At 42.0% G+C, this 13,673-nt stretch overlaps 1 protein-coding gene across 5 annotated transcripts in view; it reads left to right on the top strand.

Moving 5' to 3' along the window:
* Positions 1 to 13,673, top strand: part of FRS2 (fibroblast growth factor receptor substrate 2) — a 91,517-nt gene that overhangs the window by 24,523 nt on the left and 53,321 nt on the right. The window contains exon 2 of one of the 5 annotated variants that reach the window (XM_030548761.1): positions 6,155 to 6,204. The exons of the other annotated variants lie outside the window; for them this stretch is intronic. The gene's annotated coding sequence lies outside the window, so the exon portion shown is untranslated. The remainder of the gene's footprint in view (positions 1 to 6,154; positions 6,205 to 13,673) is intronic. 5 annotated transcript variants of the gene reach the window in all.

The raw sequence follows: 13,673 nt of genomic DNA, 5'->3' as shown, positions 1-13,673 counted from the left end.
TTGCAATGGTAGCTTCACTTGAACAAAGCCTTTCTGTGGTAGAAGTATAAAATGTGCAAGCTGCTCAGCTAAATTGTCTGTGTACAAGAGCAAAAGAAACTTGTTTCTGTGGTCTTTGGTATTCCTCTTCCTCTCACTCTAATAGGATGACTTGTTCCTATAGATAAACTTTGGGTGCCTGTGCAAACTACATGTTGTTCTACCCTGAAGTGTGAGAGATCATATAGCCTGTAATTATGTTTTCCAGTTTTTTAAGACTTCCTTTTGTTAGCAGAGGTCAAGATTGCATTGTGTGGTCTCCGCTCACTCATCTTGTGAATATAGACAATTAAATTTTTTTGAAGGGATCCACCTAGTAGTGAACTAGGCAAAGTGATCCTTATGTCAGATGCCAGATGGGCATAATGGTGGAGGCCCAATCAAATCCCAGTTCAGTCCAAGGAATACCAGAAAGTGTGAGTGCAGCATCCATCAGCTGGAGTACTGTGTCCAGTTCTGGGCACCCCACTTTGGGAAAGATGTGAACAAATTAGAGAAAGCCCTGAAGAGAGCAACAAAAATTATTAAGGTTCTAGCAGATACAATCTATGAGGAAAGATTTGAAAAAAATGGGGTTTGTTTTGTCTGGAGAAGAGATGAATGAAAGGGGACATAACCTTTTATGTACTTGAAGACATATTATAAAGAGGATGGTGATTGTTTTCCTTATCCACTGAGGATAGACCAAGAAGCAATGGGCAAATTGCAGGAAGGGAGATTGAGGTTAGGCGTGAGGAGAAACTTCCTATTTGTTAAGAGTAGTTAAGCCCTGGAGCAAATTACCTAAGGAGATTGTGGAATCTCTGTCGTTGGAGGCTTTTAACAACAGGTTTGACAAACCCTATCAGGGATGATCTAATCTAGATAATACTTAGTCCTATCTCAGTGCAGGGGACTGGATTAGATAACCTATCGTGATCCCTTCCAGCCCAACATTTCTATGATTTATATGATTGGAGGTTTGCAAGCACTTTTTCTTCCATGGATATATTGGACTTGGACTGGTTATGATAGTCAAAATAGTTGGTGCAGTCTTCATACATCAGCTAGGAAAAACACAATTGGCCCGACTCCATAGAAAGTATCAACTCTGCTCTGCTCAGGACAGAAGTTTCCTTTCTCTGTGTACACTACCCCTCAAAAGAGTCATGGAACACCAAGGCTTATGTAAATCAATTTCATAGGCTGATGATTGACTTATTTGCATCTGGAGACAGCAGTGAAGTGCCCTGTGGTCTCTTCATACGTCAGGACCTGGGATGTGAGGAATTGAATGAACTGTTCTAAAACTGGGCCATGTCTCTGTCTTCCCACCTCTTCCACTACTCCTCAGGACCATGCACAAATAGTAAGGAGACCAGCAGTCATACTCTTCGCTTTTCTGGCTGTAGAATTTATGGCTCTCTGGCTTTATGAACCTACTGTGACAGTTTGGAATCTCTGTGTGAATTCATGAATTCCAATTAGATTTTATGAACTCTATTTATTTCCTGGCTGTTTTCCACTATATCCCTTGAATCATATTTATTGTAATAAAGGGAGGGTATTGGGACCTGCTGCCTGCTCCTGAATGGGACAGTGGTGAAGGACCATCAGCAGATTAAAACTTTGCCGTAGACCTGAGGAAGAGCTCTGTATAACTCAGAAGCTCATCTCTCACCAGCAGAAGTTGGTCCAATAAAAGATACTCTCTCACCAACCGTCTCTCTCTAATTTGACATATCAGGATAGATAGTGAATTCTCAGTGTAATCTGTTCTTCCAGGTAAACTGGGTAATCAAGCAATGGATCACTTGATGAGGGATTGGGAGTCACTGAAGAGTGCTCAGCTGACAAAAGGAACTGCAACTGAATAAAGGGAGACCTTCTGACTGGACACTTAAGCCTGGTCTCCACTAACCTGTTATTTCGGAATTAGAGTTATTTCATGTTTTAAAAAAAAAAAAAGTTTCCGTCCACATGACCAAACTTTTTTCGATTTAAAGGGCTCTTTAATTTGATTTGTGTACTCCACCTTGGCAAGTGGAGTAGCACTTAAATCGAGATCGCAATCCCGGGTTAAAGGTATTGTGGATACAATTTGACATTATTGGCCTCCGGGAGCTATCCTAGGATGCTCCCCTTGTGACTGCTCTGGTCAACACTCTCAACTCCAATGCGTTAGTCAAGTGGGCAGGAAAAACCCCAGGAACTTTTGAATTTCATTTCCTGTTTGGTCACCATCAGCACAGTCCAACATCGCTGGCGATCATGCAGAGTCCACCATCACAGGAGATCTCACAGTCCCAGTTTTGCAGATGAGCCGCAGCATGGTCAGAATAGGAGGTACTGGTTCTCATCGCATGCTGGGGAGATGAGTCTGTTATGGCAGAACTACATTCCCAAAAAAGAAATGCAAATACGTGCACTAAAGTCTCCAGGGTCATGATGGAAAGAGGCTACTCCAGAGACACAGAGCAGTGTCGTACAAAAATCAAGCTCAAGCAAGCGTGCCAAAAAGCCAGGCAGGCAAACGGGTGCTCTGGGTCACAGTCCCATATATTCCACTTTTACCGTGAGCTCCATACAATTATGGGGGGTGACGCCACCACTACCCCACCACTGTCTGTGGAAAACTGCAAGGGGGGAGTTGCATGGAGCGAGGAGGAAGAGACATTGGAGGATGAGGTGGAGGACAGCGCACAGGCGGAAAGTGGGGAATCCATTTCCGCCCTCCAGCCAGGAACTAATATTAACGCTCGATCCAATCTCCTCACTCCCAAAGCGGGCTCCTATTCCATGACCCCGGAGAAGATACTTCTGGTGAGTGAGAGCCTGATCGGAGCCGCGCGGTGAGGTGTGTGTGTGGGGGAACCCAGCTGTGCTGGGTTGTTTGCATTTAGAGTAAATTGCTCAGCTCATCCCTGCTCTGAGGCTGATTGGAGCCACGTGGTGGGGGGAACCCAGCCGCTCTGGGTTGTTCGAGTTTAGAGTAAATGGCTCATCCCTGCTCCGAGCCTGATCAGAGCCACGTGGTGGGTGGGTGGGAAACCTAACTGCGCTGGGTTGTTCGCTGTTGGAGTAAATGGCTTATTCCTGGTCTCAGCCTGCCCGGAGCCATGCAGTGGGGAGCGGAGGAGTGTTGTGTGCAGCGATCATCCCAGAGAGCCCGCAGGCCCTCCTTTTATATGACAAACCCACCAGGCATTGCTTGCTGTGGGAAAGGGGGTGCAGCAGTTTGACAGCATTGAAGTGAATATAGAAGAAGCAGAACACCACATGCCCCTAGGGGCTGCCTGCAAGCTGAATTCTGTTGCCCAGCCGTGTGTGATGGCTTACTCATACCAAAGTGCCCCCTTTGTTCACAGCAGTGTATTTTTTAAAATACTACCCTCCCTTTTTCTCCTCCTGCAGGTGCAAATGTTTCAATGCGACCCCTATCTACTCGGTCCCAGAGGCTGGTCCAGATTAGAAGGTGGAAAAAATGAACTCAGGACGACATGTTCGCTGAGCTCATGCAGTCCTCTCGCACTGATAGGGCCCAGCTGAATGCATAGAGGCAAACAATTGCAGAGTCCTATAAAGCATTACAGGAATACAAAGAGAGGAGGGAGGTACATGATGAGAGCAGGCAGGACGCTATGGTCAAGCTCATAGGGGAGCAAACTGACATGCTCCGCTGTATGGTGGATCTAATGCGGGAAAGGCAGCAAGACCACAGACTGCCACTGCAGCCCCTGTATAATCGCCCTCCCTTCTCCCCAAGTTCTGTAGCCTCCTCACCCAGATGCCCAAAAACACGAGGGGGGAGGCTACGGGGACCCACCCACTCAACCCCAGAGGATCGCCCAAGCAGCAGAAAGCTGGCATATACGAACTTTCGATTTAGTTTCTGGCCTTGTCCTTCCCCCCCCCCAACCCCCCCCCCCCCAGTCTACCTTCTAATTTCTCTCAATGCGTTGTGCATCAAATAATAAAGAACGGTTTTTAAACAATTTTGACTTTTTCCTTTTATTTTTATTTATATATATATATATAAAATGTGTGTGTATGTATGTATGTAGGGGGCAGGAAACTTCAAGAGAAACAAACACAACTGTCACACCATACCCCGGCCGGTCGTGAAACTGGCTTTCAGAGCTTCTCTGATGCTCAGCGCCCTCTGCTGCGCCCTTCTAATCATCCTGTTGTCTGGCTGTGCGAAACTGGTCGCCAGGCGAGTTGCCTCAACCTCCCACCACACCATAAAAGTCTCCCCCTTAGTCATAGATATTGTGGAGCACACAACAAGCAGCAATTACAATTGGAATATTGGTTGTGCTGAAATCTAACCAAGTCAGTAAACTGTGCCAGCACCCTTTCAAATGTCCAAAAGCACATTCTACAACCATTCTGCACTTGTTCAGCCTATAGTTGAACTGTTCCTTGTTACTGTCCAGGGTGCCTGTGTATGGCGTCATGAGCCATGGCATTAAGGGGTAGGCTGGGTCCCCAAGGATAGCTATAGGCATTTCTACATCCCCAACAGTAATTTTCTGGTCTGAGAAGTAAGTCCCTCCCTGCAGCTGTTCAAACAGATCAGAGTTCCTGAAGATGTGAGCGTCATGCACCTTTCCCAGCCACCCCACGTTGATGTCGGTGAAACGTCCCTTGTGCTCCACCAGTGCTTGCAGCACCATGGAAAAGTACCCCTTGCAGTTTATGTACTGGCCACCATGGTGTACCGGGGCCAAGATGGGGATATGCGTTCTGTCTATTGCCCTGCTGCAGTTAGGGAACCCAGTGCATTAAAGCCATCCACAGCGATTTGTGCATTTCCCAAAGTCACTATCCTTGATAGCAGCTGATCAATGATTGCATTGGCTACTTGCAGCACAGCAGCCCCTAAAGTAGACTTGCCCACTCCAAACTGATTCCCGACTGAATGGTAGCTGTCAGCTTTTATAAGCTTCCACAGTGCTATGGCCACTTGCTTCTGCGCTCATTTTGGTGTCTTTGCACTTCAGTGCAGGGGACAGCAAGTCACAAAGTTCCATGAAAGTGGTCCTACACATACGAAAGTTTCCCAGCCACTGGGAATCATCCCAGACCTGCAACACTATGCGATCCCACCAGTCTCTTGTTTCCCAGGCCCAGAATTGACGTTCCACAGCATGAACCTGGCCCAATGCCACCACGATCTCCCAATCGCCACATGACGTGCTTCTAGGAACGTCTGTGTCCATGTCATCATCAGTATATTAATCACACTATCGTCGCTTCCTCACCCGGTTTTGCAGGTACTGAACATGCTGGATAATGCACGAGGTATTTACAGTGGTCAAAACTGCAGCAGAGATGAGCAGGCTCCATGTTTGCCGTGCAATGGCGCCTGCAAGGGTAATCCTTGAAAAAGTGCGCAAAATGAGCTGTTCGGTTCAAGATGGCTGATAAAAGGGGGTAAATGGTTGTCTTCTATAGCTTCTACAGGAGCCCAGGACAGCTTCTGCTGCTTTCTCCAGATTGTCTGTGCGGCTCTGTTCACTATGGCTGAGAAACAGCAGGGAATTGTTGCCTTCTATACCGTCAACGGGAGCCCAGGACCGACAACATGGAAAAAGTAGCGGAAGCTGTGCGGCTCTGTTCATGATGGCCGAGAAACGGCGGGGAATTGTTGCTTTCTGTAGCTTCCATGGGAGCCCAGCACAGACAATCTGGAAAAAGCAGCGGAAGCTGTTCACGATGGCCAAGAAATGGCAGAAAATGATTGGATGAAAGAGTAGATAGAAAGAGGACATTCGAAGTGGATTCGGCATACCAGGAGACAGGCAGTGCACCATCTGCTGGCAGTATGGCATCTACCATAGCTTTCACAGAGGGAGGTGCGAGTGACGGCACACATCCAGAAAAACCTGCGAGAATGTTTTTGCTCCATCATGCGCTGGGAGCTTAACCCACAATTCCAATGGGCAGCAGAGACTGCGGGAATTGTGGGATAACTACCACAGTACAATGCTCTGCCATTCGATGTTAGTCTCAGTACTGTGGACGCACTCCGCAGAATTCACACTCGTTAGTGGGGAGACATAACATCGAATATATGAACTCATTTTATTTGAATTTCCTGAATTAACTTTAAATTAATTTTGTACTTTAGACGTACCCTTAGAGAGAGAAGTGAGCAGATCAGGACCAGAAGCAGGCAAGGTGAGTAGGAGTAGAGGAAGAATCCTGCACCCCTGAAAAGGCACTACCATATCTCAAAGGGCTCTTGGAATTGAGGCAGGCTTTTGTTGTTTTTTCATAGATCTGTATATCTTTTGTACTTTCTCCAAGTGCATTCGCTCTTACATCTCCCTGGGGGAGAATAAACTCGAATGCAGCAGCTGCTTGTGAGGTTTGAGAGAGCTGGTGCCAGTTTCAGGGCCTAGGCAATTGGACTGTAGGATCTATGCATCCAAGAGGAGTGTCACTCACAGGTTCTGCACCTAGTGAGGGTGCCTAGAAGCACAGAGCTAGAGAGATGGTGTCTAAACTCTGCCAAGTCCCAGCAATCCAAGGTCATGTGAGATCACAATTCTAGCAGTAAACAAGTAAAACAGCCTTGAGTTTCTCTAGGAGGGTCTTAATGTAGTTAATGAGTCTCCAGGAAAAAGCCAGATGTCCATAGTGTATTATCAGCATTTTCAAGAAAAGGAAGTTTTGTATAAATCCCATCCTTAAATGTTTTATTTGGGCAATGATCCTTATTCCAGCCCCATAAGGTCATACAGAACGGCCTTGGAACCTGGTTTTTCTCCTTACAGAACTGCTCAGATTGAGTTCCTGCAGGAAGTGTCATATTTCCTGTCCATTAAGGAAGACCTTCTGATTGACGCTACCTCCAATCATGAGGTGTGGAGCTTTTGGGTTTTTTTTTGTTTTTGCATTTTTTTTTTTAAGTTAGGAGCTTTCTTGGATAAAATCCAGTATTGTACTTGTAGTTCCAATCAGTAGTCCTTTCAGCTGCCATAACGTTAATTTGCAGAGTAAATCAAGAAACATTTTTCCTTTGGTTAAGCATCAAAGTCCAGTCCTCTGGAGCACGAAATCTCAGAGCAGAATAGTCATATCTCCTGTATTGAGAACTTCAGATGGCCACCTGGCCATGAATACAGAAGTTCACCTAATTTTATACATCTGTCATCCAGTCTTTAACCAGTGCCATTTTTTTGGCATAACTCACTCCACATCTTCATGCCAAGTGGAAGATAAGGGGATGTATAAGCCTTATGTACCTCGGTTTCTCAGTCTGTAAAATGGGGGTGATGCTACTGACCGCCTTTGTAAAGTGCTTTGAGCTCTATGGATGAAAAACACTATATAAGAGCTAGGTGTTATGTATTATTATAATATACTTCATTTTGGATTTCCATATTGAAATGATCCCACTTTCCATCCTGGAGATGTGCTACTGTGAGAATCACATTATAACAAATCTGTTGACTTCAACATGATGAATAGGTGAATGTTTCTCTGCTTATCTGAAAATTTTCTTCAAGTATTAAGATCCACAGATCTGGGCCACCCGGAGACAAATGGAGCATTCAGAATAGAGATGGAAATTGACATCCAAACTTTTGAGAGAGTTTTCCACATTCAACAGTAGGAGAAATTGTTGTGCTTTTTCCTAAAAGTATACTTAACGCAATTTGTAAATTAAGAAATGAGAATTGAATTAATCTGATTGTGGAAGTTCACAGGTCTAAGGAACCTTATTGGTGGAACGCTTTTATTTCTAGTAACTGACAGTTCTAGTGCTGTTCCAGGAAGTACCTATTGCATTGATTCTCAAACTTTTTTGTATTGGTGACCCCTTCTACATAGCAAGCCTCTGAGTGTGACACTCTCCCCCCCAATAAATTAAAAACACTTTTTTTTTTTTTTTTAATATAACACTATTATAAATGCTGGAAGTGAAGTGGGGTTTGGTGGTGGAGGCTGACAGCTTGTGACACCCCCCCCCGCCCCATAATAACCTCGCGACCACCTGAGGAGTCTCAACCCCCAGTTTGAGATCTTCTGACCTATTGTAACAGATTTGTGGACTTCATTATTCAAAGGAAGGAGGTTTTCAGATAAGAACAGATAAATTTCCCTATTTGACATACATTTTTATGTTTATGTGAATTAAATGTTGCACAGTAATTGTGTCTCTGTCTTCTTGCTCAAATTGGAGAAAGTGAGGAGCTTGATTTTTAATGAGTTTTCCCCCTGTAGCTGGGTGGCTTGATTTAAATCAAAGCTATTTAACCCATCAGTTGTAATGACGATTTAAATCAGTAAGCAGGAAACACTGATTTAAATAAACAATTTTAATCATGTTTTGCAGTAGTACTTTTTTAGTTATTTTCCTAAGGAAAGGTTGATTCTCATTGGTTGGTAACCATTAAACCGTTAAAACTAATTACTGTTTTTACTCTAAATTTGGTGCTGCTTTTTCTTAACCAGGACAATACATTATATCTATACACTTGTATAGTTTAACATATTTTCATGCACATTCTTATTTTTTATATTGTTAGAAAGTGTGAATGATGCATTTCTTTAATTTTTTTTATTCGTGGTTTGTGTCAAGCTGTGGGTGGAAATTCAAATTCAATTAATGCACAAAACAGAATTTTGAAATTGTTAAATAAAACAACATTAAATGTGCTGGCTACATTAAAAAGGTTTATGAAAACATGTTTTGCGTTTAAATGGATTTGTTAAAGGAAGTATTGTCTGTAGTTGGTGAATGGAACTGATTGTTTCTGGTCAAGATTTTAGAACTACTAGATCTCATCCTTCTACACCTACTTTTTACTCCATAGTTTGAAAGGGGAAAATGAGCTTTCCTGATTTTTAACTCCCATTGGTTTCTGAACTTTGAACAAGCTAGTTGAAAAAAATGAAGAAAATACTCTTTACAGCAGCAGACTCTTCTGCAAATGCAGAAAGTGATTTAATATGTCAATAAGCTCTGGTTACCAGATACTTCGCCAAAGTTTCCTTCCAGATCAGTGGTCTGATTTTCTTTAAAATTTTGACAGCAAACATGTACTGCTTTAATTAATAGATTATAGTTAGTTCAGGCCTTAACATAAGTTGCTTTAATTTCAATATAATTTTAAATAGGTTTATTTTTAAAATCCAATTTAAATAAATCCAATTATTCTTTTAAAAATAATCTCTCTTCCCCCCCACCCCACCGCCCCACTTTGCCAGGCAGTAATTAATCAGATTTGTTTGTTCTGGATTGGAATGTGTGACAGTCGCAACATTCACCATATCCGTTGAAAATATATGTTTAAACTTTTGTTTTTTTAACTCCTGCTATCATATCTTTGCACCTTCAGAGATATACTTTATTGAGTATTAGTCATTCCATTATATTATCACACTTAAGCCATGTCATGAATCTGAAGTCAAAGCTAGTAGTGTACACTTAATCATCAATGGAAGGTAATCTCATGTTTTTAATTATACTGTGTATATATACATAGAATTTTCTTGAGTATGTCATGCTTAAATATATAGTAAAAGAGTCTTTCCTCAATAAACCTAGTTTTATACTGTTCAGGCCCCCATCTCCACAAAAATGACCTTGTTAGAAGATAATTTATGAAGGTTGGAAAGTCAGGGATTTAGAAGTTAGGGAATTCCACTATTTTGTCTTATTGATTTTACTCAGAACCTACAAGTGGGGTGTGTGTGTGTACACCCGTACATATATATAACGCTAGTCTGTCTCTTTAACCATTTGCTGATACCTTGTCTTCCTTCTGAATCCTTTTACTGTATAAGGAGGGTCCTCTGCCGTTGGTTTTTCTTTCATTGTCTGCTCTGCTACTGTGGCCATTTAAATTAAAGGGAGAAAACATTGAGGCTACTGTCAACTCATAGGTTACTGAAACAATACAGCAGTGGTCCCCAACCTTTTTCATCTGGTCGGCACCAGACGACGGGCCATGGAGGACCATGGTGGCAGATGAGCATCTGCCGAAATGCCACCAACAAGCGGTAACATCAATAGGCATTGCTGTCAAAATGCCACCAACAAGCAGTGTCATCCAGAGGCGTCGCTGCCGAAATGTTGCCGTTTTTCGGCAGCATTTCGGTAGCGACGCCTCTGGATGACGCTGCTTGTTGGTGGCATTTTGGCGGATGCTCGTCTGCTGGCCAGTACGCGAGCGCACTTAGATGCCCCGGCGGGCACCATGGCGCCCGTGGACACCGCATTGGGGACCCCTGAAATACAGTATAAATACAAATCTTCAAAAGTTTAGACTAAGGTGAATTCAATGACTGTATTTGTACTAACTATCTTAGTCTTTTTTTCTCTAAATGCAACAGCTATGCATTTGGCATTTTTAGAATTGTGGTCTTCAATGGTTTTTATGTGCATACTATATAATTTAATATCTGTGTCAACTGTTCTTCTGTAGAATTGCACACAAAATCTCCTCAGTGCTGCAGTTTCATTTTAAGATGAACTTCCAGAAGTGTGATTAACTTAATAAATGGAACTCTTTCTAACAGTGGAAATTACGGCCTGCTTAACAGAGCAGCTGTTGCATACAACAAACTTTTACTGTCTGGGTAGTCAAAGGCAACAGGTTACTCCTGTTGTGAGGAGAGGAGTGCAGTAAAATAGGCCAGCTCAGTTAAACAGACCTAGATTAATGGAAAGCGCTGCTCCTAAGGAGCTAGATTTTCAGGTAATTCTGACTGTTGACACAGCTCATTGACCAAAATAGTCAACAGTCTGATGCATGTCACCCCATTGATTCGCTGAAACCTCCATTGGTTATAGGGGAGCCAGTTGCTGCTACCAGGTATCACTCAGCTGAATCAGAAATTCTCTTAGGAGAAGGAACAGTATCTTTTCTCTCTTGAGAAAAGACAAAAACGTAGATAGAGAGGGCAAGGGTAAGAGAGGAGGAAATTGAGAACAGTAATCTCTTCAGTAGTTAGGTTTAAGGGATCAATTATTACATATTATAGCTTAGTTGGAATATACACTCCTTAAAACTGTTTCCTTATTTGTAATTACAGTGAGTCTTGATTTTTATTTATTTATTTCTGTCTGTGCATACTATAATTGGCAAATTTGAAATACAGGTTTGGGCAGGCAGAGTATATGTTTAACTTTTATAACCTTGCTGCTCTGTGAAGACTTTTTATGTATGAAATCTGTCTAAATATATATTTGGTCCCCTTTCAAGATGCATATACATACATGCACGCACGCACGCTAACATTGTCTTCCCCCATGCTGACAGTTTAATTTGGTCATCCAGTAGCCACTTCTATGTTTAGTCAGTCTGAGAAGTTTGATAGTGGGATATTCCAGATTTTACTTAACAGAACAACATATAAGGTAATTTAATCTTGCAATGCAGCCACTGACTGTTCAACCTTGCAAGGTAAAATTTGAAAGGTAACTTTTTTACTTTTATGCATCAGAATTCTATAAAAAGCCTGTGTGTAGAAGTTCCTTCCCCCTCCCAGCGGGGCTGGAGCCCTGAGCACCAGCAGGCCCCACTAAAGGGGAAAGCCCTGAGACTGTACCCCCCGAGCTGGTGAGTGCTCTGTAGTTGATTTCCCCAAATATGTCCTCCCTGAGTTTTTAATTACCAGATACTTGGACTGTTCCTCTCTGTTTAGTCACTCCCCAAAAGTGTGAAACCAGTCCCCATTTATCGGTTCACTTTGGGATATACGCTCCACACAGTTTGCACATCAGAGATCTGCTTAGGATAAAATTAAACAAAAAGCTAATTTAATAGAAAAACCACAGATTCAGAGATGAAATAATCAGGAAAAGCAAACATATATGATTACTTATAAAGTCAAAGTTGAAGATGCAACCTCAGGCTTTACACTTTCATATTAGATAAAATCCCTTTTCTAATAAGAGTTACTATTGCCTTACAGTAGTTTCGTAGCATAATCTTAGCTATAAGAGGGATCCAGTGTTCATGGACAACCCTCTACCTTGAGTCTGTCTCCCAAGCTCTGGATACTCTTTTAATTCAAACCCCTTCCATTTTAAAAGGCGTTACGTTATTTCTTTTCCCTTCTGTCACTATAGACTGGGGGTTTCTTTTCAGTTTCAACCTGTTCCTGTTTGCTTTGATGGTTCCTCACTCTTCTTTTCTGCTCTGAGCAATGTCTAGGTGCTTGAGGCTAGTCTCACTGGGTTAGAGAGGTAGCCCCTCCCTGTCTGTCTGGTGCCCAGCCCTGTTTTGAGGTGATGCTGAAGTTGCATCACAGTTACCATTATGTGGGTGGGTGGTACACATACATTCACACAATCTGTATGCATATCTCATAATGACTGTTAGTTCCACGCATTTCAAGCTTTCATAAAAGAGCTTACTTGATGTACCTTTACAGAAAAGTAAAGTAGTTGGTTTAACTGATTTACTTTTGCAGATTTAAACCTTTTGATCTCCCCTTGGAGTCTGTACCCTTATTGTCACAGTTGTCTTTTTAGAAAACATAGTGTTTTGGTTTTTAGTTATTTGTGTTTTTAAAAGATCCTTACTCTTAAAGGTGCTACAATGCTGCCATGGGGTGTAAGCAAAGGAGCAGCCCAGTCTCCATTTCTAACACATTTGAATGCTTGGAGTTGGCAATACTGTCTAGATTTCTAAATCTAGAAATCTATTGCCAACATCTTATTTAGGGCTCATTTGCTCATAGCAGTGACAATCACATGGGATATAATATCCTACATCTCCTGTGAAGACATTATAAATCATTATTGCCCTCCACAAAATAATACAAAACCAATGTACATTTCTCACCTGACAGTGTTCAGCTGGATAAATCTGCGTGCAGTGGTTTCCCAGTAATTGCTGTTAGATTAGTGTACTTAGTTACTAAAGAGAGCTAATAATTCCAGTTAAAATCACCATCTGTGTTTTGAATGCTGTTGTTGTTTAAATTTGATTTTAGGATCGTTGATTCTATATTTACTGATGAATGGTAAAACCTAAATTGTCCTTCCTTCTAGTAGATGGACCACTAGATCTGGGTACCTCTATCAAAAGCAGAGAGAGAAATCTAGTCAACTGTCTATTTTGAGTTTAGAGTTTTCCTGTCTCTTCATTAGAGCAGCCCAAATTAGAGTAGATTTACAAATTAGATTTACAAACTAATCATTTAACCTTTAACAGAATTGATTGGTTTTATCTGTCATAAAACGTGAGATATACTAGCTTTGACATTTGTTGCCTGAGTCATCAATGAATGAGGCTTAGCACCATGCTAGTAGCTAGGATATAGTTCTCCCTCCAGAGCTATCTAAAGTAATGTCTGTGGACCTGCCTACTAGAAGAAAGGGATTTTTGAGATAAGTAAACACATTTTCCTGTTCTAATTAGCACATTGTCAATAAACTGATAGAAGATCCATGGTGATACTTTCCATTTCTAACTTGATTATTTTGTTTTTGATGGTGAGATTCTGATCAAACAATGCATTAAAAGAGAAATATCCTTCCTGGTTTCTCATGGTCTTAGTTATATTTAATTTCACTGGCTTTCCCGTCGGACTGAAAAATGTTCTGGAGTGTGAAAAGGTGTGGATATTTCAAATAGTGACAAGAAATTCCTTTTAATTGAAACAATTTTAGTTTAATTGTACAG

Source organism: Gopherus evgoodei, chromosome 1 (assembly GCF_007399415.2).
Source record: "Gopherus evgoodei ecotype Sinaloan lineage chromosome 1, rGopEvg1_v1.p, whole genome shotgun sequence".
Lineage (NCBI taxonomy): Eukaryota > Metazoa > Chordata > Testudines > Testudinidae > Gopherus > Gopherus evgoodei.
This window is presented reverse-complemented; position numbering and strand designations above follow the sequence as displayed.